We start from the raw sequence: 24,078 nt of genomic DNA on the forward strand, positions 1-24,078 counted from the left end.
ATTAACTTAAACAAGCATTTGAGCTATGATTCTTCTCTGTTGATATTTTAAAAGGTATGTGACAGTAGAGCATTATCTGTATGCATTCTGTTCCTTACTGATAAAGACAGTTTTACAAAATTTAAGAGAGCTGGAACACTGGGTTACCTGGGTGATTCCAAAACCACTGCACATTCCATGTTGCTTTACAATCCATTGTGAAATTGCTGAAATGTAGTCCATGTCAGTCTGTGACAAACTTGGCTTGGACAGGTAGGCTAACATGACATATCCTGCCAGTTCTACCTGACCAGAAGGTGCTAGATCCCAGTATGAGCTGATGTTTGTCCTGTATGTTTGAGATGTAATCCAATGAATCAAGCCATCTGGAAAATGAAAGGAATGCATTATTTCATCAGGTTCCTCACTCTTTCCCTGTGAAATACAAGTTACACCAATGCAGCATTATCCTTAAGAGGAAAGACATCCATTTCTTTCACCACTGCAAGTGGAAGTACTTAACCAACATTCATCATGAGATAAAGATCAGAAATGAGCAACTTGACAGTAATGAGAAATCATACATCTTAACCATTACAACTTGGGAGAATGTAGGGATACAAGCTGATCAATGTTTCATCTCCTCTTGAAACCAACCCCTTTGCTCAAAGGAAAGCATAAAGTGAGGAGTTGCACATTGGTTTGCATTCTGATCTCTTAAGATTCAAAGTTTCATTGCATGAGATATTCAGGTATTTCAGCAACTACTGCACCCCATGCACTTGTACTAAATATGAAAGCAGCATGGGAAAGCAAATACAAGTTAAAATCACCATGAGTGGGTCACAATGATGATGCACTTATCTGGGCACATTATAACATTCTTGCCACCTAGGGAAGTTACTACTACTGCATGTAACTAACAATGACAGAGCACACATCAGAGCTTTGCAGAAGTCAAACTGTCAGTATAATAAAATGAAATTAAAGAAATCAGACTAAATAAGAAGCATGTCAAGATAGCAGCTTTAGTATAATGACATTAAATTTGTAAAAAAAAATACATACATTATAATGGATGTTTCTATGTGTATGTGTGTGCATGCACACACAAACAATTGCATGCATATGTCTACATGTTGCCTTAAAATTATCAGAGTGCTAAAGTTAGTGTTAATGTCACACCATTAAATTAAGGACCTGAAAAATCAAGTTTCACACCCTGACATTTATTCATTCACTATTACATGAACCCTAACTTCACAACCTGCCACATGAATAATAGAATGCCCTTGAGAGATCCATCGTTAACACAATAGCTGAACTGTACCATCACCCCTAAAGGCCTGAAATTCATGTCCTTCACCTTAAAACATGCATAGATTGAGTTACAGCATGTGAATTCGCAATCACGTGGCATAACATAGATGTCAGTATGTGTAATCATGAAACTGGTTAAGAAGTCCTAACTTTATCAGCTTACTTTAGTTTGCTTTTTTGCAATATACCTTTCATGCAAGTATTCAGTTAAAAGCCCTATCCATAATGCTGGTGAAAAAGAATATCTTTTGTTGTGACTTAGAAGGAGTAAAATGGCATATCTATCAACTGAACAAAGAATGCTGCTTAAAGATGCCAGAAATACCGATATCCATTAAAACCACGATTTATTGCAGCCACAGTCCAATGTATAACCATAATAAGTTGTAAAGAATATGAGGTTAAGTGCTTTCATCTACTTTCATTTAAAATGTAGACTTTTTCAGAACCAACAATGATCTACTCAATTAACTGTCCTATATATAAAAATCTCATCTAATTAAATAGCCAAATTCATTGTCAGTTAACTTACTGCTATCTTAAAGAAATATACATTCCAAAAAGAACATCAGCACATTCTTATAAATACATTGACTATTCTTTTAGTTTGTAAATATTATAAAATTAAGCAAATAAAGTAAAATAAAATGAAATCAGAGAACACAAAGTCAATTTTATACATAGAGGGGTGACATTAGCACAGCAAATTTCTAGTTTTCAGAAGTTGCTGCTAGAAACTGCAACTGGACAATTCCTGTTTTGAATTATGTTTCTCCAAAGAATACACCCCACAAGGTCTACGGATGTGGAAGTTCCCGAATCGGGTCTGCCATGGTTGGCATTTTGAATTAACAGAAATGGTTAATAAACATGGCCTTGAACTATTAAAGATTATAATTAGGGAGAATTCTAAAAGGATGGACACTCTTTTACATCGGATAGGGAATTTGGATACTAAGAGTATAGCTATTCAAATGTTGTGGTCATGGATGCATATTTTAGTCTCTTTGAAAGGGGGGGGTTCACATTCAGGCTCACATCTAGATTTAGTGTCAGATACTCTATTGGGGTTAAGTTATTTGTTAGAAAATTAAATTTGTCTGTCTTCCTTAATGACAATAAGGAGATAGGTTCAAGTGTCTTTAAGAACAAAGTACTTTTATTCCGGCAAGTGTTCTACTGATTAACGCATTTGAGAATTTATGTAGACAAGACATTTATTCATTAGGTCTGCCTCATCATCATTACACTAACAATTTAAGTAGTGATGAAAAATAAATTTTATATTGTTTAATTTCAGATGCAACCGTAAAAATTTTGAGACCTGATAAAGGTGGAGGAGTAATTTTGATCGACTCATCTGATTATTCTAATAAAATGGTGACTTTACTGTTGGATGTAAGCAAGTATGTTACAGTGTCCTTGAATGAGATTCATATGGCTTTTTATAAAGATGATCTTTACTTGGATGAGTTATAGCTCAATGGTCTCATTTATTGAACCACATACAAATTTTTACATACTGAGCAGCCAAAGGTACCAACAATCATTGGTATTCCGAAGGTACACAATGACAACTCCAATCTCCCCATAAGACACATAGTTGTTGCTAAAAATTCTAAGACTTACCTGTTAGCTGCCTATATTGATAGAACATTAAAAGCTTTTAATGGTGAATTTAAATATATTTTGCACGACTCATGGGAGGCAAATATCTCTGGATTTAACTAACGATGATACCTTTTTAGTATGCACAGATGTTGTGGATATATTTGGATGTATCCCCTTATCAAGTAGCTTGGAACATTTTTCAGAAGCATTAAAATATTGGCCTATTGTATCAGCAGAAGAGTATAGAATATTAATGAGTTTTATGGAATTAATGTTAAATAATTTTCTGTCATTCAAAGGAGAATATTGCAAACAAATTCAAGATGTAGCCAGGGCTGGTGTTAGCATTTTGGGGGCCCCCAGCAAATATCAAGTTTGGGGTCCCTAGGCAGTTCCAGTCTAAGTATCACTCTCTCATGACCACCCCTCCTAAGCAGCCTTTTAGTTCATGCTGCAAACTTTTAGGAGTTGTAGATACAATGTTCTTACATTATCACAGGTCTGTATATAACATTATGTTGGCCTATCTCACAAAGGGACATTCACAGTTACTGGCATTTAATTGCAACAATGATACAACAACTCTATGTAAAGGTCTGGAGTTAGGGAAAATGGCAAACTAGGCCTAATGTTTCAGCTCCCCCCATACGCATGCTCCAGTCCTCCCCTTTGTTTCTCCCCATCTTGGACTTTCCATATCTTGCACATTAATTTTTTTCCTCCTTTTCTAACATTTTACTGTTCAGCTTGGTCACTAAGCCATAACTTTATATATGCTCTGAATTGCATTTTAAAGTTTTTTTTTTTCTTTTTGCACAACGTTTTAATCCAATGATATCTTAAACAGAAATTACGATTAAGGAAAGAAATTCACTTTTGTTGTTCAGTTTTAGTTTTTCTTGCATCCTTTTAACTCACCTTTCCTGACCAAGACAGCACAGTAATAACCATTTAAAAATTATACAAATAAGCCAGAGCCCAAGAAGCCGCAGGGTTATAGATGTTCTGTGATGTATTTTAGAGCATTTTCCTAACATTTTAATCCAGTTGTGGGCTAAACACAAATCATGAGTAAGAAAAGAATTTCAGTCTTTTCTTTTTATTTCTTTCAAGGAAGACATAAGTTGTATCCAAGGCTTGATGTTCAAAGCTGACAAGATAGTAACTCACATTAAACTAAAAAGCCAGTTACTGTAGGGATATACATGTCCTGTCTGGGAATACTGCTTGCATCTCTAATCCCTCAGAAAAGACTGCCTACACATCCCTCTGGTGTTAGATTTGGATGAAAGCAAAGGTTCAAATTGCCACAGTTATATATTTCAACTGACTGCTGGCATGCATGTACATAGCATGCCTCCTCAATCCTTACCCCTGTCCCACAAAGCAGCCACTTGTGTAAGTGTCAGATGTGTGATTGTGAGGAAAGTGAAAAAAAAAATAAAGATTACAGTAACATATTCAACTTAGTTGCTCCTTGACAGTACACTGCCCCTACACTATAGTAACCTTCTTTGTACACCTCTGAGGTCTCTGAGAAAAGTAAAAGAAACAATGACCACATTGCCCTCAGACCAAACAAAAGCTATAATGACCACCTGTGTACACCTCTAAGGTTTGAGTGTGATGAAAATTAAAGTAATAACCATACAATTTCCAGTCCCCCCCCCCCCACCCACATATAACCTACAGCAGTTTTCTGTACATATACATTTGAGCATGGCTGTTTTAGAATTGATGTAGTTGAGAGCAGAGAAAATTATCAGCTTTTTCCTTAGCAGGGTCATATCACAGCCCCATTAAAGTCAAAGAGCATAATCAGAGATGGGGCTCCCTCACAGTCAAGGATTATTAAGGGTTCTCCCTGAATCCATTAATACAGTCTAGGAAGTAGGGGCTACCAGACTCCTAGAAGATCTAAGTGTTTGAACATTCTGTGGTATATTCTATGCATTACTTTTGAAATATAATTTCTTGTTAGCTGTCTTTTTTTTTTTTACTGATACCCAGAAGAATAACTGATGCATTCTGGAGCATTTCTCCCCGGGCCTCCACTGAAAATTGGCTTTGTTCCAAGTCGGACTTTCCCGGTTAACAAATGTTAAATAAAATAAATAAATAAATAAATGTGGCATGGCATTATTGAGTGTATGCACAGATAAAAATCACTGGTATTTTTTATACACACACACACCACACACACACACACACACACACACACACACACACACACACACACACACACACACACACACACACGCGCGCGCGCGCATAAGCCATATCAGTACTAGTTTTGTACTTATTTCAGCAAATAGCAATACTTTGTATAATACTGGTACTGCCACACTACATCATGACTGCTGTTCAGCAGTCATCAAACAGCAGCAGGGCTAAGTCTGTTTTATTTTCCTCATTGCAGAGTAATGCATACATGATACTGCCCCTGATTTCACCGACCTTCCCTGATTTTGCTCATAATTTTGCTCTGTCCTTCATAAAAAGTTTGATTTGCTGATTAATCATTCAGGATTATAGACAGTTGATAAATTCAGACATCAGAGTTTTATACTTATTGTCCAAAAAAATGCTTGTTGATGCAAAAGGTGTTATTCTATTACATTTTTAAGTGAGTTAGAATAATATTTTAAATGTACTCCTTATTTTGAGCCTTTATTCTGATATTATTTTTGGCATTGTGATGAATTCTTCAGCAAAGAAGTCGATATAGTATCTGGTGTTCTGACAGTATTTATAAAACTAACTAAAAGAGAAAACCATTCCTGAAGATTGAAAGCATTAGCTCTTCTTGAAATCTGGGGTTTGCAGTGAGATCAGTCATCATGGGTTGCTGATCTCTCTATGTTTACCTTGCTGGTTTGACAAACAAGTTACAAAATATCAAGATAAGATAACTTGCTGTGGTTGGGGGCCCCCCAGGAACAAGGGGCCCCCAGCGACCACAGGGTTCGCTGGTGCCTAAAGCCGGCTATGGGTGTGGCAATGGGTGCAGTATGTGCATGCCAAGATTGTTATGTGGGCCTGGGAGAAAAATATGCTTTCTAATTTATCCTATAAGTGTTGGCCTCTTTATACTCTCTATTTGGATAACATTTTTATAATACGGATGGATGCAAAGGGCAGATTGGAGGAATTTATAACTTATATTAATTCAGCTACCTCTTACAAGCCATGGTGGTACAGCGGTAGCATTGTTGCCTCACAGCAAGAGGTCCTCCTGTTCAATTCTCAGCTGGAGTGCCTTCTGTGTGGAGTCTGCATGTCCTCCACGCGGTCGAGTGGCCTCAAAAAGACATGCGTGAATGGGCGTGCCATCGCTGAAGGTTGGGCGTCGGGCTGGCAACTTGGCACCATAAAAATCTACTGCCAATTATTAGCGGTCACGAGTTCCACTGTGGCGACCCCTAACCGGGAAATGCCGAAAAGACAAACAACAACAACATTAATTCAGCTACCTCTTACTTAAGATTTACTTACACTATTTCAGAAACCTCTGCTAACTACTTAGATGTAATATATACAAAAATTGAGGGATATTTAAGTCGAACATATATGTGAAGCCCAAATTCTCAAATTAATATTTGCATTTTTCCAGTTCTCATACGATGTTTCAAAAAAAGTCCTTAATAAAAGGACAGTTTGTAAGAATTAGTAGGATGCTAACTGATGATTGAGTATTAAATAGGAATGTGGGTGACTAGCTAATATGTTTATTTGCTTCCCTATTAGAATCAAAGACACATTCTTTTGAATGCGTCTTGATCGAACTTGAAAGCGCGAAATGGCAAAATACTGAAACAGCATATAAGCAAATTCTTTCCCTGGGAAAGAAATCGCTTGGCTGCCTTAGGTATTTTGCCATTTTCGTCACTGTAGTGCGATGTCGGAGTTGGTATATTTAAGTAGGGGGGTGTGGGGGGTGTGGGGGAAGAAGCCCCCTACTTTATGTTATGTTTTAAAGCTTTTTTTTTTTTTTTTTGGAACAGCGATTTTTTTCCCTGGGAAAAAAAATTGCTGTTCTGAGTGTTTGGGATTGTAAGCTTTCGCTTACATGGGGACGATAAATCAGCATTCACTTTTCTAAGCGTTCGCTGATTTTATTTAGACCCATTTATTTATAGAGGATATCCAAGGAGCCTTGTGGAAAAAAAACAAAGATGAGGTTCTATCATTAAGAGCCTCAAGGTTTAGACCCATTTTAGGGCGACCAGAATTACAGTCACTTACAAGTTAACTCTAATTTTAGAAAAGTCGTTGTTGTTAGTTAACACCCTTTGAATAATGAGGTCAGGAAGGTCATTTTGAAATATTAGACAGTTTTTAAGTCAGATAAAGCTCTGATGCAACTTTTGGGTGAGGAGCCAAAAATAATTTACCAAAAATTGATTTTAATGTTTATAAATAAACTTTTAACTGTATTTAAGAGCTCAATAGAAAAAATGATAATACTGAAGTGCTGAATATATGAAATCTCTACTAATTGGATCAACAGACATATATGTGTCTAGCTCTAAAAATGACACATTTTGCCCCTTATCTATACTTGACTAATAAGCATTGATTCTGATAGTTTGCAATGGGTAATAATGCCCTTCTAGCTCACCAATGTACCAAGAAAGTCATTCCCACAATAAATGTCCAAGTTGTTATTAAAATCATTTAAACTAGTGCTTGCTTTAATACAATTTGGTAGTATACTCCATGCATCCATACCATGACGTGAATAGATCCCATTCCTAAGTCAAAGTATGATTAAAATTCATGAAATTAGTATTAGTATAATATATAACACTAGCCAGAATTTCTCTTCACAGCACCCGCAATGTATCCAGTATTGATTCCTTCTGCAATTGATATGGACTTACATGTATTGGTAACATATCTAAGTATGATTATAATTTTTTTTTATAAAACCTGTTGCTCCTATGACTACTGGAACAGTCTGGGTATTCTTCTTCCACACTGCAGTCATTTCTGCCTGCAAATTCTAGTGTTTAACTAGTATTTAACTTTGTGTCTCTTAGTACATAAGACACTGTAGTCGCTGGGTGTAGCAATTTTAGTGATCTTCTTTTCATGGACTACCATATCTGGTTTTATCGCATCTATTTTTTGAACTATTGGTAATGGATGATCCCATGTGATATAAACTTCATCATTTTCTACAATGCTTTGTGGCTCATGTTTCCAATGTTTTTCATCTACTTCAATATTATAATATTTGTACAATCACCAATACAACAGTCTTGACACATTATTTTTCCTTTTAGTATACAGTCCTTCTGCCATTAGTGTATTACAACCAGCAACAACCTGTGTGACTGTTTCCAGTTCTGTTTTACCAATTCTACATTTGTCTGTTTCTCCAACATGTTCAATGGATTTTGTAAACCAATGCGTATGTAGTCCACCATCTTGGGCCGCAAATATTAACCTTTCATCTTATGGCTTAAATTCACTTCTCCTTAACCATTCCTGTGTTCAGTCCTGATCAACATGAAGTTGTTCCACGAGTTTTCTATACTTGCAACTGCATTTATGCATTTTCCATATTTCTTGCATTCTCGTCTGATCCTTCACTTTATATTCTTTCTTTTGTTTTTTAGCACATTCAGTTGCTCTTGATTTTTATCTACTTCTGCTTTGTTTTAATGTCCTACATAGGTTGTCTATGTATTCTCTATGACTGTTTCCACAACTACCATAAAAAGCTTCTATCCAAGCTAAAGCCATGCTCCACTGCCCCTGACAACATTCCCTCTTGCTTCCTCAAACATGCAGCTGAAGGAATCGCTCGCCCAATTAGTATTCTGATTAATAGATCCATAAATGAGTCATATGTTCCAAAACTCTGGCGTTCAGCCTACATACTTCCTCTTAGGCAAAAACACTACTATTTCTAACTTCCGCCCTATCGCCCTACTCTCCCCAATATCTAAAATTCTAGAAAAATGTGTCCACCACCAACTTTTACCTTACCTAATTCAGAACCACCTCCTAACACCCACCCAGCACGGCTTCCGCCCTGGCCACAGTACCATAACTGCCCTACTTTCCTTCCTTGAAACTGTCAATCAAGCACGAGACTCTGGACTCATTGTATCCGCAGTCCTTCTAGATCTTTCAAAAGCCTTTGACGCCATCTCCCACACACACCTTCTTCATCATCTGACTAATCTCAATATCTCACCAAATACTCTATCCTGGTTCTCCAGTTATCTATCTGATAGATCTCAAGCAGTCAAATGGAAGAACTCTTTCTCTTCCTTCCTGCCTACACCCACTGGCGTTCCTCAGGGATCTATCCTTGGACCCATGCTTTTCAACATCTTTATAAATAACCTTCACACCTTCATCCCTGACACCACAGTCATCCAATATGCTGATGACTCTACCTTAATCTGTTCTGCCCCAAACTTTCCTGAACTACTGACCAAAACCCAATTAGCCTTCACCACCACAGAGAACTGGATACACCAAAATCACCTTTCTCTCAACTTCAGTAAATTCAAAATACTAATTTTTCTCCCTTCCAAGACTTCCTCTTTGGACAAAAACAATTTTAATGTCCTAAGCCAAACTAACACTGCCATTGAAGTGGTTCCCTCTGCAAAACTCCTTGGCATTACCATAGATGAATACCTCAAATTTGATCTCCACATTCAACAAAACATAAAGAAAACCCACCAAAAGCTAGGTATGCTATATAGGAACAATCATTTCCTTTCCAACTCCACTACAAATACCTTGGCAATCACCTATCTGCTCCCTTCCCTTCTATATGGAGACCCTCTACTAACCAATTTATCAGCCACCTATACCTCTAAGCTTGAAGCTTGCTATAATAAGATCTCTAAATTTGCAACTAAATCCAAAACGTCAACTCACCACTGCCTCAGCCTACACTCTGAACTGGTTAGAACTCCCTAACCACCTAGACTATCTTCACCTAATCACCGCTCACAAACTAATTTTCTCCCCAGACAAATGCCCAGCATTAAAGGACATCCTTCCTCCATACATCCCTAACAGGTCACTGAGATCTGAGCACCAAAACCTAATCTCCATTCCCAAACCCAAGCGACCCGCTGGCCAGCTTTTACTATCCTTCTCTCTAGGTAGAAAATGGAACTCTCTGCCTCCTTCCCTCAGGGCTATGCCCAACATCGAATCCTTCAAGAGCCAACTTTTTCTTCACCTATCTTCTAAATGGAAATGCTCCTGCTTTCACCCCACATAAATCCTAGGGACTCCCCACTAACCTCCCCTCTACCCCCTCTTCACTACACTCTCTTTATTTTCTATTTTACCAAAAGATCTAGAACCAGCAGATTTTAACTGACTCCTAACATGTAAATATTGTTTCAAAAAAAAAAAAAAAAAAACCCTCTGCAGTCAAGTTGTTAAACCATCTCATAATGTATACTATGTCTCAAATGTTTGAATTAAACTCTTGTATTTTCACATTGCAACCTTTATTTATATTTTGCAAACCTGCATTGTATGATATTTCACTTTGCAACCTTTATCCTACATTTTGTATCCTATATGTATTAAATTGTTTATGGAGCTTTTCTCCCCGGGCCTCCACTGAAAATGGGCACTTCTTGGCCCAGTGGACTTCCCCGGTAATCAAACTGATAATAAATAAATAAATAAATAAATAAATAACCCCAAACATTCCCAGGGAAGTTATCTCTAAATGCCTTATATAGCTGAAATAAATCTCCTCATAAATACCTATATCAGACACTATACAGGTTCAGATATTTTAATCTTTTGTAATAACTTACATTTTCACAGCCATGAATGCCCTTGGTATATTTTCACTGTACTCTTACCAGTTTACTCTTGCTTCTTTTCTTATAATGTTATATTGTTATTCCATACTCAAATTAGGGTGTAATGCAACTAACAAATAATGACTTCATCATTTCCTAGACTTTAAAAATAATTTTATACAGTCTGGAGTTTTAAACGTATCATTAACCAATTGGTTGATATTTATAGAAAATCTCAAAGCTGGATCTACCTGTATTCTCAGGTCCTTAATCACCATCATCATCATCATCATCAGCCCCCCCCCCCCCCTTTTCCCACTTTTCTACATGGGGTCAGAGTATCATGTTAACGGTCGCCATCTCTCTCGATTCAGTGCCACACTCCTGCCTTCTTCAACACTCATGCCTGAGTGTCACTGATCGTCTTTCACAAAATCCATCTACCTGTTTGCTGGACTCCCTCGTTTCCTTTATCCTCTTCCTGTCTGTCCCAAATCTTCTTCACCAGATTGTCTTCTCCTTTTCTGCATGTGTCCAAACAAGTGAAATTGCAGCTACTTTGGCTTCTGCTCTTATGTCCTCCTTTCTTCGTCTGTCCCACAGTGTGCATCCTACCACCCTTCTCAGGTGCTTCATTTCCATCATCTCTAGCTTCTTCATCTGTTCTGCCTTTATTGCCCTGGTTTCTGTACCATACAGTAGTACTGGTCACACCACTGCCTTGTAACCCTTACTCTTCAGCTCCTTTGGCATTCTTCTGTCACAGACTACACCTGAGACTCTGTGTGCTGTATTAAATATTTACCCTTCATTCTGTCTTCTAAATCTCATGTACTCAGTTTTTTATGTATTTGTCAGCATATTATTCTGCTGTGTCAAAATCTTCAATTTACTCAAGTTACTTTGCAGACATTCCCTATCTGTAACAGATGTAACCAGTTTTCCCACTTTCAAGTCATGTGCAACCAGACTGTAGAACACCTCAGATGAAAAAGCCATATCTGAGACATACTAAATAAGTATGGGCCTAAGACAGAGCCCTGTTGGTTACCCTGATTGTAACCTCGAATTTTAACTGTCCAATTTCTGTATGATACGTACTAAGTCCTGTTTGTAAGCCATGAAGCTATCTATTTTATTACATCACCACCTAGTTGTTCTAATTTATTGATCAGTGGTTTGTGCATGAACCTATTAAAACATAGTTAAGTCTACATAAGTTATAAAGTGATATAATTTGTTTATTTCTTATACTAAATAAAAATTAACAACATTTGCAGCAATCATATAACCAGAACTAAACAGTAAAGTCAGTCTGAAATTTATGATCTGATCACAACTACGCAGGTAAAAGCTGCACTCTCTAAAGCCAAAAACACAGCATCCATGGGACCGGACTACATCCCAGGCTGCGTTTTACATGAACTTCAGAATGAACTGGCTCCCCTCCTAAGTACCATGTTTAATTATAGCCTCACGTCAGGCTTTGTGCCCACTGAATGGCGCACAGCAACAGTTATCCCACTCCACAAAGGGGGAGCAACCACTGATCCTGGGAACTATTGCCCTATTAGCCTGATAAGCCTGGTCTGTAAGGCCATGGAACGTATCATCATGGAACTCATAAACAAAGACATTGCTAACCTCCAAACTCAGATCATGCCTCCTGAACCTAATCGACTTCTTTGAGGCAGTCATCAACGCCATAGATGAGGGTAAGGTGGTTCACACAGCCTATCTTGACCTCGCCAAGGTTTTCGACACCATCCCCCATTCTGGAATTATAGCTAAACTCAGTAAACTAGGTATAAATCTGTATGTCACAAGATGGGTTGCCAACTGGCTTACTGACAGAACCGACACTGTAAAAGTTGCAGACTCCAAATCTGACTTCAAACCAGTGACAAGTGGAGTACCACAGGGTTCAGTCCTGGGACCTCTCCTGTTTGGTATCCACTTCTCTGAAGTACAAACTAACACAGAATGCCTTTGGCTAACAAAGTTCACAGATGACTGCAAACTAGGAGCCATAGTTGAGTCCCCAAATGATGTGGACATCCTACAGAAGGGCCTCACTGAGACTGATGCCTGGTGTCAGAACCATGGCCTCAAGCTCAATGCCAAAAAGTGCATTGTCATTCTCTTTGGTAAAAACTCTGCACCCATGAACTACCACATAGGTGGCAGTCTACTTAATGCCAAATGTGTGACAAGAGACCTTGGGACCCTGTGTACTCCTTTGATAATTACATCGCCACAGTAGTCAGGAAATCCTTCTACATGGCACACCTCATCACAAAAGGGTTCTCATCCAGGAAAAAAGAGGTCATTGTTCCCCTCTACTCAACACTCATTAGACGCATTATAGAGTACAACCCCCCTTTTGGAATGTATTTCACAAGACATCTGCAGCAGCTGGAAAGGCCACAGAAGTACCTCACAAAGAGGATTACTGGCCTCAAGCAGATGCCCTACACTGACCGTGTCAAAAAACTCCAGCTTTACTCCGTAGCATATTGCCTACTCTGAGGTGATCTCTGCCTCACATATAAAGCTATGTCAAACCCAGAGCTGCTGGACATGCTACACCTAATGAAATCCAAATCCCTCTGAGCTACCTGCTCTAGGGACCTAAACCTTGTCACCACAATAAACAGTACATGCTGGAGGGATAGATTCCTGTCCCAGAGACTTCCCATACTCTGGAACAAGCTACCCATCAATGTCAAGCAAAGTTCCTCATTAGTACTCTTCAAGAAAAATCTTGATGATTGGCTGGGAAACAGGAAATACATCCCAGGGATCCCTTCTGTGGCTCTGCTCAACAGGGGCACAGGAAAATAACTTTCTTGGGTGGCGTACGCCAGGCAACCTTGTTGGCTAGGCTTACTTAGGCCCTTGAGCCGATAGCCTAGTATCTACCTATGAACCTATGAACCTATATTCAGTTATCTCAATAAAAATTAATACAGCTGTCTTCCTGACACAAATCCATAATAAAAAAATGATGCAATATGATTAATTCCTTTTAATAAATACTGATATATATATATATATATATATATATATATATATATATATATATATATATATATATTAACTGCTTACACTATTGCAACAGTGATTTAATTGTCTAGTCACTAAAAGATTATTATGTATGCTGAAAATTGTATGTTGCTGTCGAAGGGTATAGAGGAAGCATTATAGAGACATTAACAGGCTTTAAAAAAATTGAAAATGTGCCTCGCCTGATGTGTAACACAAACAATGATGGTGGTGCTCAGAATATGAGCAGTAAAAGAAAAAGGGGGAATAGGTAAAATATAGGAAGCCCACTATCCCACATATCTAGATATGAGAGTAAGGAACATGTTGGAAGAAAAGGGGGGGTACAAACATAACATCAGGGAGAGTAAATGCAATAAGAATTATGGTATTACCAATAATAAGAAATCTACCCATTGACTCTGAGTGATATTCCTGGACAACTCCAGGAAGGAGTGGAGGACTGGATATAAAAGGAAAGGGGAAGAGGAATGCAAGGAACAAAATGAGACTACGCAGAAGAAGGAGAGAATTCCTGTACCTACCAAATATCACAGCAGATGGACAGCGATTGAAAGAGGGTAAGAACAAATGGGAAGGGACCAGACAAGGGTTGGGAAGGATTCAAGAAATAGAATAAGGAAGTGATGAAGGAATTGGGAAACATGACATGGACAAGAGGAAAAACAAAGACGTTTGGTGAGAAAGGAATTAGAGAAACATCATGGACAAAAACAGGAGGAAACATTGAAGAGACATGAAATAATGGGAGACAATGAAATGACAAAGGAAGATGCAGATAGACAATGGTATTTAAGCCACTGAAAGAGCTCACAGAAGAATTTGGGCTACAAAAGGGCAATAGTGGAACTATGTGACACTAAGAGAAAAATGGATAGAGAACATGGGAAGTAGGAAGGTAAAATGGACAGAGAACATGGGAAGTAGAAAGGTAAAATGGACAGAGAACATGGGAAGTAGGAAGGTAAAATGGATAGAGAACATGGGAAGTAGGAAGGTAAAATAGATAGAGAACATGGGAAATAGGAAGGTAAAATACATAGAGAACATGGGAAGTAGGAAGGTAAAATGGATAGAGAACATGGAAAGTAGGAAGGTAAAATAGATAGAGAACATGGGAAGTAGGAAGGTAAAATGGACAGAGAACATGGAAAGTAGAAAGGTAAAATGGACAGAGAACATGGGAAGTAGAAAGATAAAATGGACAGAGAACATGGGAAGTAGGAAGGTAAAATAGATAGAGAACATGGGAAGTAGGAAGGTAAAATGGATAGAGAACATGGAAAGTAGGAAGGTAAAATAGATAGAGAACATGGGAAGTAGGAAGGTAAAATGGACAGAGAACATGGGAAGTAGAAAGGTAAAATGGATAGTTGGAAGGTAAAATGGATAGAGAACACGGGAAGTAGGAAGGTAAAATGGACAGAGAACATGGGAAGTAGGAAGGTAAAATGGATAGAGAACATGGGAAGTAGGAAGGCAAAAAGGATAGAGAACATGGGAAGTAGGAAGGTAAAATGGATAGTAGGAAGGTAAAATGAATAGAGAACATGGGAAGTAGGAAGGTAAAATGGACAGAGAACATGAGAAGTAGGAAGGTAAAATGGATAGAGAACATGGGAAGTAGGAAGGTAAAATGGATAGAGAACAATGGAAGTAGGAAGGTAAAATGGATAGAGAACATGGGAAGTAGAAATGTAAAATGGACAGAGAACATGGGAAGTAGGAAGGTAAAATGGATAGAGAACATGGGAAGTAGAAAGGTAAAATAGACAGAGAACATGGGAAGTAGGAAGGTAAAATGGATAAAGAACATGGGAAGTAGGAAGGTAAAATGGATAGAGAGCATGGGAAGTAGGAAGGTAAAATTGATAGAGAACATGGGAAGTAGAAAGGTAAAATGGATAGAGAACATGGGAAGTAGGAAGGTAAAAGGAAATAAAGAGAAGAAGAGGAAGATGAAAAGGGACCCATGGGAGACGTGGAAACCATACTAACAACTAAGTAGGATGATAATGTGGAAATCTTAGGAAAACCTAAGGAAAAACAAGGGAGACACTGTGAGTGAAGCAAAAATCAGATGGAAAGAAAAATACTGGTGTGTTAGGGAAGATGAGCGGAAGAAAGCTACAAACTGGAGTCAGAAATGCAACAGATGCACAAATTAAGGGTTCTATGGATGATGGTATAGCAAAGTAGTGTAAAAGGCCAACACCAGGTGTTAGGTATGGGTAGGAAGAAGCAGGAATAGTCCACACATTACTGAGGTGCAATTGGCATAGGGGTGTGGAAGGACAATCTAGAAGAATGGAAAGAAATATTTAAAAAATGGGGAACATTCTTGGAACTTCGGTATTTGGAGAATGAGTAAACAGGAAGAAGGTTTCAAGAAAAGGAAAGAAAGGTGATTAGTATGCTAGCTACTGAAATAAAAAAAAAGCACGGTTGTTGTCAACTGGGAGAAAAGGAGCAGAATACAGAAAAATATAAAGGATTCTTGGGTTGTCACCAGAAGGAACGTAAAGTAGATGACCATTGGAGGAGGGTCAAAATGGAATGGTTGGTATTGCTAAACTACTGTAAGACTGAAGGGGAGGAATAAAGATAAAGGAATAGCAAATGAACACAGTTAACTGCTAGAGTATTATACAGTATACCATACACGATGACTGCAAAATAGGTACAAAATTTTTGGGTATTGTAAATATATAAAAATGCTTCCAGACAAAGTTATTAAATATGGTCACATTTTCATTCAGCTGAGTCTGAAAAAGGTCTGTGTGTTATTTGTTCAATTTTGCACCCGTGATTCAAACAACTCAAAATAAATACCAAGAAAGCCTTGAAGAAACCAAAGAAAAGTGACAAGTAAATGCAAGGCCAAGGAAACTGACTGATAGTTAGAACTGCCTAACTCAAATGCAATGGCAAAGACTACAGAGATTCAAGAGAAACCATGGAAAGCTTTGTTGTTATCTTTTATCTCAGGTGATTTGCATTGTATCCATCCTCAAGATTTAATATCTGTCAGATGTAGAATGAGCCACGGTTTGTCATGAGTAGAGAATCTCTAAGAGAATAATTTGCTTGATCCTGACTATCTTCTCAAGAATGCTAAAAATGATGTCTAGCCCTGACTCCACATGTGATTTCTCCTGACTCGAAATTAAGGTCTAAATTAACAACCTTTACTATCAAACAATGTTTGTGTACTCCAAGCAAACTTCACAGAAATGCCAGATCATTTAATAGTTCATCACTCTTAAGCTAAGCAGGTATAATAAAATGTCCTTTTTTTAGGAATTTAGAGTATTACTCGAAAAAATACAATGACATTTTCCCAACAGAGATCAGAGGAATGGGGGATCATAAGCAGGATGACATCGCTATAAAACAGAATTTTATGTTGAAGTCTACATAGTGCAATGCCAGTAATGTCAGGACTTTGCTGTATGATACGCATCGTATGAACATATATGCAGTGGTGTTATTTCTGGGAGTTTTCTCATTTCTAAGCCCAGGTCATGGCTGAAAATGTTAAAATAACTAGTCCACCAACCCAGGTAACAAACAATTGACTAAATAAAATCAACCCTAATATTTCCAGCAAGCATCTCTGAGATAAAACAAAACAGAAATAAGACATGTGAAGGTATGAGGTGTATCCCTGCTGACAGGTAAAGGTATGTGGGGGTATCCCTGCTGATAGGTAAAGGTATGAGGGATATCTTTGCTGACAGGTAGAGGTATGTTGGGTAACTCTGTGAGGTATCTCTGCTGACTGCTACATGATAATGACACAGGATCAGAAAAGTCCAAAGTCACATTACAAAGCAAAAAAGATCAATGAGCAGATATTAAAATCTAAAGGGCTGCAGTGACTCCCAAATCTAAAGGGCTGCAGTGACTTCCAAACAAAATCTCAAAAGATAAGAAAGAAAGGAGACTTGGCATCTAGGCCACAGGATGCTGTCTCTGTGTTTAAGAGAACTGAGCTTTACTAATGTAGGCACCCAATGAAAAGATGATTCATGTCCTTAGGTCACAGGATTTGATTCCTTCCACCTTCATATGCCTATTGTGTGACTATGAACAAGTCACTTATTCAGACAGTGCTCTGGGGTCACCCCTAAAAAGGGAAAACTGTGTCCAGTGGGTTTACCTGGTCAACAAATTTGAAAAAATAAAATAAATAACTCATTCCCATCTGATCACAAAAGTGTTTGCATCAAGATCTAAGGATGTAATGGTGCCCCTCTACTCTTCCCTTATCAGACCCATTATTGAGTACAATGCACCAATTGGAATGTACCTGGCTAAACATCTCCAGCAGCTGGAGAGACCACAGAGGTACCTAACCAAGATGATTACTGGCCTCAAACAGTTGCCCTATGCAGCACGACTGAAAAAGCTAAAACTGTTCTCTGTTGCATACCGCTTTCTCAGAGGCGATCTCTGTCTAACGTACAGAGCCATGTCCAACCCAGAATTGTTGAACATGCTCCATCTTAGCAAAACCAAATCTACTCAAGCTACACGCTCTAGGGATATAAACCTCAACACAACAATGAATAGAACATGCTGGAGGGATAGATTCCCTTCACACAGACTTCCCTTACTATGGGGTCCCAATCTACATAAGACAGAGCCCCCTCACTATCACTCTTCAAGAGGAACCTTGATGAATGGATGGGTAACTGAAAGTTCACACCGGGGATCACACCAACAGCACCACTAAATAGGGGCCAAGGGTACTAGCTGCTAGTACAAGGGTCAAGGGAACTACTAAAGGGGCGGTGAATACCGCACAATGTGGCTGGGCTAATATATGCCTTCGGGCAGATAGCCCAGTACCAACCTATGTACCTATGAACCTATTCACATCACCAGCACTTCAGCCACTGAGTACTAGAATACCTCAAATTGCTTACTCAGGATTCAAAGAGATGCTTCTGAAAAGCAACTTAAACTTGGTAAAAAAAATAACTGACTAAAACAGTTATTTGTTGCAGTTTCTCAATAAAAACTGAATGCAGTTAAGAAGGGCTGTTTCTGAAAAGCAGCCTCAGTATGTTGAACCATATTTAATTGAGAAGCTCTAATTTATTTTAATTTCTTAATGAAAATTGTTCTCGACACATCTCAGCTGCTTAATCACTCCACATTCAGCAGGGAGTTACATTAAAATGAGCTGATTGTGGTCTTTCAGTGTACTATATAGCACTTGTGGCATGTTAAAGTCAATATGTCCACACAGCTAGTTCACTAATCCTTGGTCTGCGATTTAAATGGGCCCTTAATGGGTGAGTTCATTATCTCAACTGACAAACAGAAATTCAATAAGCAAACTCTCTCAATGTGCTAACATGTTAAATGCCCTGTGGTATTCCAATGGAAAGTCATCTAAATCCAAGCATCTTACAAGATGTACTTATTTTATTTATTTATCTTTGTTGACTGTGAAAGTCCAAATTGGATAGATACCCTTTTTCAGAAGCCCAGGGAGAAAAACTCCAATATTCACATACATGGGCAATATACAGTATATTATCATTTTTCACATTGTATATAATATTTCATCTTGGTTACATATACGTGTTTACATACATAATTAGGTGTAACAGATGATTAATGCTAAACTTTTATCATACAATTTGTGATTATAGGAAGAAGAGAAAATGAGAGATTACTGGCGCATTTGTATACGGCTGTCAGACAGAAAAACAAAGAAAACAGAAGGAGGAAGCTACTACATGATAGAGCAAAATCCCAAAAAGGGAAAGCATCTCTGATCTGTACTAGCAAGAAACTACGATCCCTCATAAAATCATCCAAGGCCAGCTTCGAAAGAAAAATTGCACAAGACGCTAAAGATAATCACAAGGCCTTCTTCAGTTATGTCAGGAACCTGGGTGGCAACTCCCAGATATGCTCTGAGTTAGTGCAAAATGACAAAAAATACACTGAACCCACAGACATTGTCAACATCCTGGCAGACAGATTCAGTGCAAACTTCTCACCCCCACAAAAGATCAAATGTCTATCCCAACAGAGTGTAGCCTCCCTGACATCACAGATACACAGGTGAGAGCTGCCCTCTTCAAAGCAAAAAACGCAGCATCAATGGGACCGGACAGTGTCCTGGGCTGTGTCTTACATGAGCTTCAAGAAGAACTGAACCCTCATATAAAGTCACTGTTCATTCTCAGCCTCACTACAGGATATGTACCCAAGGAATGGTGTACAGCAACAGTGGTCCCACTCAACAAAGGTGGTGCCACAATGGACCCCGGAAACTATCGCCCTACAAGCCTGACTAGCCTGGTCTGCAAAGCTATGGAGTGTATCATCATGGAACTCATAAACAAAGACATTGGGAACCTCCAAACACTGGATCCCACCCAATTCGGCTTTGTCAAGGGCAGATCTTGTCTCTTGAACCTGGTCAACTTTTTTGAAACAGTCACCAAAGCAACAGATGAAGGGAAGGTAGTCCACACAGCCTACCTGAACCTCGCAAAAGCCTTTGACGCAATACCCCATTCGGGCATCATAAATAAGCTCACCAGCTTAAATATCAACCCCTATGTCACAAGATGGGTTGCAAACTGGCTCAGGGATAGAACCCACATGGTCAGAATTGCAGGTGCCATATCAGACTCTAAACCAGTTACAAGTGGCATCCCACAAGGCTCAGTCCTGGGACCTCTCCTGTTCGGTATATATTTCTCGGAGGTACAGGCTATCACAGGAGGACTATGGCTGACCAAGTTTGCAGATGACTGCAAACTGGGTGCCATAATCGACTCGCCGACTGACACAAGCATCCTCCAAAAGGGTCCAGAGCCATGGCCTAAAGCTAAATGCCAAAAAGTGCATAGTCATCCCCTTTGGGAAAAACAAAGTGCCCACAAACTACCACATAGGTGGAAAACCATTAAGTGCGGAAGAAGTAATTAGGGATTTGGGGACCCAAGTAGATAGCAATCTCTCCTTTGACAATCACGTTGCCAAAGTGGTTAGAAAGACCTTCTATATAGCCCACCTCATCACGAAAGGGTTCACATCTAGATTAAGAGAAGTCATTGTGCCCCTCTACTCATCACTCATCAGGACCATAATTGAGTACAATGCCCCATTTGGGATGTACCTTACCCGACACCTGCAGCAACTGGAAAGACCCCAAAAGTACCTCACCAAGAGGATTAAGGGGCTCAAACAGATGCCCTACACAGTTAGGCTAAAGAAACTCCAGCTCTACTCAGTTGTTTACCGCCTACTCAGAGGTGATCTGTGCCTGACGTATAAAGCCATGTCCAACCCAGAATTAATGGACATGCTCCACCTCAGGAAATCCAAATCCCTTAGAGATGCATGCTCCAGAGGCTTAAACCTCAGCACAGAAATAAATAGGACATGCTGAAGGGACAGATTCATATCCCAGAGGCTCCCCTCACTCTGGAACAAAATCCCAATCTATGTTAGGCAGAGCCCCTCAATGACCCTCTTCAAGAGAAATCTTGACGAGTGGATGGGAGATCGTGAGTTTACCCCTGGGATCTCTTCTGTGTCCTTACTAGACAGAGGCACAGTAAACTAACCTTAAAAGGGCTATCTTCTGTGACCTACTATATAGAGGCACAGTCAAAAAATCTAAAAGGGTGGCGAAAGCCAAACACACTTTGGCTAGGCTTGTAAATGCCCTAGGGCAGATAGCCTAGTATCAACCTATGAACCTATGAACCTATAAAAATAAGGGAAGACAAAGACTGACATTTGGAATGAAATTAGTAAGCAGTAGTACTATGAGGGAGAATGAGGACTAAGTAGGAGTTGGTGGTTAAGAAATATAATCAGTTAAATGTTTACAGTAGCAGACAGAAGGGAAAGTTTAATAATCACTATATGTAAATTAATAGTTACCATTATGTCAGAGGTATTGCAGCTTGTTTTTTCTTCAGGATTGGATATTATCCATGTGTAGAGCAAGAGCTGAGCCAAGTGCCTTGCAGATGCTGTTTTTGCAGACTTTTAAAGCATTTGTTGTTTTCTGCAAACTTTAACTCTAATGGGACAAGAGTTCCACAGTTTTGAGATGCAGAGAGAATAGAGTGAGTTTCCATAAGAGTTTTCTGAGTTAGTTACAGCTAGGAAAGTTTTACTATTGGAGTGTAGTGTAATATGTTTTTTTATGGAGAGGTAACTATCTAACTTGTAAATATGTTTGTAGACAGTGGTGAGTCGAGAGTAGGTTAGCCGGTTTGAAAGTTCTAGCCAATTTAGGTCATTTAGGGCTTGTGCATTGGTGGGCTTTATGACATGAATATGTGGCAAATCTGACTATTTTATTACAGCATGCATCAAGTTTGGACTTGAGGGTATTGCTGAGATTAATGAAGATAGCTGATGCATACAGTAGAGATGGGAGTAGGTAGGTTGCTGCTAGGGATTTTCTTGTGGATATTGTAAGATATTGATTTGCTCTTTATAGGGAGCCTAGTATTTTGTGTGCATTTTTGATAGTTTGGAGAATATGTTGGTCTTACATGAGTTTATCTAGGAGTACTCCAAATAATTTGGCTTCTGTCATGGTTTCAGTTTTGTATTGTCAGGTTAGACAATATGTGAATTATGTTTTTGAGTATTAAATTATTTTGGTAAAAAGAGCATTAGTTTAGTCTTTTTTGCATTTAGGAGTAGGTCTGCATTGTCTAGCCAGGATTTGACAGAGGAGAATGACTCGTCTGCGGTTTCCTGGAGGATCTGCAGTGTTGGGACAGAGCAGATGAGGGCGGCATCTTCTGCATACTGAACTAAATTTGCATTTTTTTTGAGGCAGTATGGAGTTTGTTTATAGATATATTAAACAGATATGGGCCCAGTAAGATATATTAAACAGATATGGGCCCAGTACTGACCCTTGTGGGACTCCAACTTTGACAGGAAGGCATACCTTTCAACCTCTTAATGCAAAAAGTCTGGACAAAGCCTGACAGAATGGGTGAACTAAGGCCTATAAAATAGAGACAGATTTTAAATATTGCTCTTATAAACTTAGAAAGTTGCTAGAATAACAGGTTTGTCTTAGCATGCATTTTTTCTGAAGGATATAAATTCTGAAACATAAATGTATGTCATTATTTAGTGACTTCAGTCCTCATATCATCCCAGTGATTTGCCAGAAAATCACAAATTTCATAAGGAGCAGACTGAAAATATGAGGCAAAAATCTGGACATTATAGGAAAATCTGGACAGTTGAGAAGTATGCAAGAAGGAAAGAGGATAATTCTTGTTTCCATTTTACTGAGCTGTTTGTGAAATAGCTATGAAACCAGGTGAGAGATGATTTATTTAGACCTATGGAGGAGAGCTCACTGAGAAGTGTTTGTTGGGAAACTATGTAAAAGTCCTTTGACAGATCCAAGAAGAGTGCAGATTTTAGGTTGTCATGATTTCTATTGTGGTTGATAGCACTGGTAAAGCTAGTAAGAGCAGTAAATGTGCTATGACTGGAGTGGAAGCCATGTTGGGCCATGGAGAGATTACTATTTTGGGTAAGATATTTGAGGAGCTGGGAGCAGATAAATATTTCTAATATGTTTGCTAGTGGTGGTAGTATACCTGTGAGTCTGTAGTTGGATAGGTCACTTGAATGTCCACTTCTGTGGAGTGGAATTATGAAAGATTTCTTCCAGATGGCTGGGGCACAGTTTCCTGTTAAGGATCAGTTAATTACTATAGAAACAGGAATGGCTAGAGCATCAGAAGTGAATTTTAGGTACCCCGTTGTTAGGATGTCTGCTGCTAAGGTTGTTGGGCTGAGTTTTTGTAGGTTTTTTTTATAGTGCTAGTTAGGACTGGCTGGAAAGAGAAGGGCGTAGTATTGTTACTAGATGAGGTTGGGGCAGTGAGGGAAGTGGGAGAGCTTTGTTTAGTAAAAGAGAAAGTAATGACTTTATAAATTAGGAGTTGAACTGGGTGGCTATATTGTCTGGGTTGTTACTGGTTGTTGATGTAGGAGTAATTATTTGGCCAGGGTGTGGTAGCTTGTTTATGGAGGATCAAAATAACTTGTGATTGTTTTGGTGTATTGACTGAAGTAGGATTGTCTGTCATTGTTTATTAACTTTTTTTTGCAAGATTTATTAAGGATCTAAAGTGCTGGTAGTTGGATTCAGTTTTAGACTGTATTCTCCATGCTTTTTCTCTTTGAAGAAGAATTTGCTTGGTGTCTTTTGTTTACCAGGCTGCAGGGTTTGACCTGGTTCTCTTAGCTCTGAGTGGTGCATGGCTATTAATGA

This window comes from Protopterus annectens, chromosome 2.part1 (assembly GCF_019279795.1).
Source record: "Protopterus annectens isolate FY-2018-M chromosome 2.part1, PAN1.0, whole genome shotgun sequence".
NCBI lineage: Eukaryota > Metazoa > Chordata > Ceratodontiformes > Protopteridae > Protopterus > Protopterus annectens.